Raw genomic sequence first — 3463 nt, forward strand, 5'->3', positions numbered from 1 at the left:
AAATTACGAAAAATTGTTTTAAGTGGTTAAATTGATAGACATCAAAATTTTCTGGTTCGTAGTAATAGTTGGATTTGTACGTGGACCGGGTTATTGGAGCCAAACAGTCCTCAATTATATTGAGACCAAACGAATCCTGCCCCTCTGCTGCATCTTTTGGCTATTCGAAACGTGGGCAAAATCAGAAAAGTCTATTAATTGGATAACTTATATAATTTTTCTTTTCTTTTAAAACTAATAGGATATTCAGTGAATGCACCAAGCAAGACGTTCACCACCTTTTGTACGTTCATCACCTGTAACTAGATCAAGACATCTAGCAAATACTACCGCCTTTGATTTTTCTTTAGAATCGTCATCCAGTCAACCAAGTACTCCAATTCAAATTTCCGATAATCCATTTTTTGAAACCGACCTCACAATTGAGAATCCGGAGAATATTCAGGGACGATTCATAGATCCTGAACCATTAATCTTTCCTCCGGAACCACCAATCATTCAAACAGAGATTGTTGAGGAACGAACCATTAAATCAGAATCCTCTAGTGATTCAGATTCAACAAATTCAATTATGGAAAATCTGGAACCTTTAAGTATGGAAGATCGAATGAGAGCTAAACGCACTGGCCAAGGTCACGCAATTACTCATCCAGACATTAATGCGCCAGATTATGAAATCAAAGGACAAATTCTACACATGGTGACTAATCAATGCCAATTTAGTGGTGGGCCGAAGGAAGATCCAAACGAACATCTTCGTACCTTTAATAGGATCTGCACACTATTTAAAATAAGAGAAGTTGAGGATGAATAGATATATCTCATGTTATTTCCCTGGACTTTAAAGGGAGAAGCCAAAGATTGGTTGGAATCGTTACCTGAAGGGGCGATTGATACATGGGACGTTTTAGTTGAAAAATTTCTTAAACAATTATTTCCGGCATCTAAAGCCGTAAGACTTCAAGGAGAAATTGTTACGTTCACACAGAAACCAAATGAAACTCTATATGAGGCATGGACAAGATTTGGAGAGTTATTAAGAGGATGCCCGCAACATGGTTTAGACACCTGTCAAATTGTACAAATATTCTACCAAGGATGCGACATCACTACAAGGAAACACATCGATATAGCAGCTGGTGGTTCTATTATGAAGAAAACCGAAACTGATGCTTACAAAATTATTGATAACACTGCTTCCCACTCACATGAGTGGCACCAAGAAAAAGATATCGTTAGATCATCTAAAGCAGCTAGAGCCGATTCTAGCCATGACTTAGATTCCATTTCCGCAAAGATAGATGCTGTCGAGAGACGAATGGAAAAGATGACTAAAGATATACACTCAATACGAATTAGTTGTGAGCAGTGTGGAGGACCACATTTGACAAAAGATTGTCTCAGTATTGAATTAACAATGGAACAAAGAGAGAATGTTTCATATCTAAACCAAAGGCCTGGAAATAATTATCAGAATAATTATCAACCGCCAAGACCGATTTACAATCAAAATCAGAATTATAACCGAAATATTCCACACAACAACCAACAAGGTCCTAGTAATCAACAAGTATCCAACAATACTTACAACCACCAAAGACCTAATTTTCAAAACAAACCACCACAACCCTATGATAAAAAGCCGAATTTAGAAGATATGATGACAAAGCTAGTTGAAACTCAAACGCAGTTTTTCACATCTCAAAAACAAACCAATGAACAAAATGCTCAAGCATTTAAAAATCAACAAGCTTCTATTCAAAATTTGGAACAAGAAGTAAGTAACCTAGCAAGGTTAATAGGTGAAAGAAAACCGGAAAGTTTACCTAGTGATACAAATGCTAACCCCCGGAATGAAACAGCTAAAGCCATTACCACAAGAAGTGGTACAACACTTAAACCACCTGAAATACCTGTAACTTCTGATGAAGCTATTCCTACTCCACAAGAACCACAACCTGATCAAGATAAGGAAAAAGAACCGGTAGTTGAAAAGGTTAATGAAGATAACACAGTTAAGGCTAAACCTTATGTTAAACCATACCAACCACCACTTCCTTACCCGAGTAAAATGAAAAAAGAGAAAATTGAAGCCGAGCAATCCAAATTCTTGGATATGTTTAAACAGATAAATGTAAATCTACCTTTCATTGATGTAATTTCAGGAATGCCTAGATATGCTAAATTTCTGAAAGATCTAATCTCGAATAGAAAGAAAATAGAAGAACTCTCGGCTGTTACTATGAATGCTAATTGTTCAGCAGTGCTGTTGAATAAGATACCAGAAAAACTATCTAATCCAGGAAGTTTCACAATTCCATGTTTTCTGGGTAGTCTTAGTTCAATAGAAGCATTGGCAGACTTAGGTGCTAGTATAAATTTAATGCCGTATTCATTATACGCTAAACTAGACCTTGGAGAATTGAAACCAACCAGAATAAGTATACAACTAGCCGATAGATCAATAAAATATCCTAGAGGGATAATGGAGAACATGCTAGTTAAAGTTGGTACTTTAGTATTTCCAGTAGATTTTGTTGTTCTGGACATGGAAGAAGATTCTCAAGTTCCTCTCATATTAAGAAGACCATTCTTAAACACGGCTAAAGCAATGATAGACGTGTTTGGTAAGAAACTGACCCTAAGTATAGAGGACGAGAGTGTTACCTTTTCAGTTGATAGAGCAATGCAACAACCGCAATCTGCAGATGATACATGTTATTATATTCAAACTATAGATTCACATGCAGAATTATTAGAAGAATTTCTAGAATTACAAGGAACAGGAGAATGTTCTTTAGGAGAAGGAACTGAACCAATTGATGAAGTTGAAATGTTAGCTACACTAATAGCTAATGGATATGAACCAACAACAGAAGAAATTCAAATGCTAAAAGAAGAAGACAGATATCAATATAAATCATCGATAGAAGAACATCCAACATTAGAGTTAAAGCCACTTCCAAACCATTTGGAATACGCTTATTTACATGGTGAATCTGAATTACATGTAATAATATCGTCTTCTCTTACTGAAAATGAAAAATCACAACTCATTTCTGTGTTGAAAGCACATAAACCAGCTATTGCATGGAAGATTCATAATATTAAAGGAATAAGTCCTTCGTATTGCACACATAAAATCCTTATGGAAGAAGGTCATAAAACGTATGTGCAACGTCAATGAAGACTAAATCCTAATATGCAAGATGTTGTTAAAAAAGAAATTATTAAACTGCTAGATGCAGGTTTAATTTATCCAATTTCTGATAGTCCATGGGTAAGCCCAGTTCAATGCGTGCCTAAGAAGGGTGGCATGACTGTCATCACAAATGAAAAAAAATGAGCTTATTCCTACTAGGACTGTAACATGATGGCGTGTATGTATTGATTATAGAAAATTAAATGACGCCACCAGAAAAGATCACTTTCCCTTACCTTTCATTGATCAAATGTTGGAAAG

The 3463-nt window shown here is 35.8% G+C and overlaps 1 non-coding gene across 1 annotated transcript; it reads right to left on the reverse strand.

Annotated features, from left to right (window-relative positions):
- Nucleotides 1–955: 955 nt before the first annotated feature.
- LOC139865321 (small nucleolar RNA R71) lies at nt 956–1062 on the reverse strand. Its single transcript, XR_011764849.1, has one exon. It is a non-coding gene; the product is annotated as a small nucleolar RNA R71 (small nucleolar RNA).
- Between the last annotated feature and the right edge of the window lie 2401 nt (nt 1063–3463).

Source organism: Rutidosis leptorrhynchoides, chromosome 8, assembly GCF_046630445.1.
Source record: "Rutidosis leptorrhynchoides isolate AG116_Rl617_1_P2 chromosome 8, CSIRO_AGI_Rlap_v1, whole genome shotgun sequence".
Classification (NCBI taxonomy): Eukaryota; Viridiplantae; Streptophyta; class Magnoliopsida; order Asterales; family Asteraceae; genus Rutidosis; species Rutidosis leptorrhynchoides.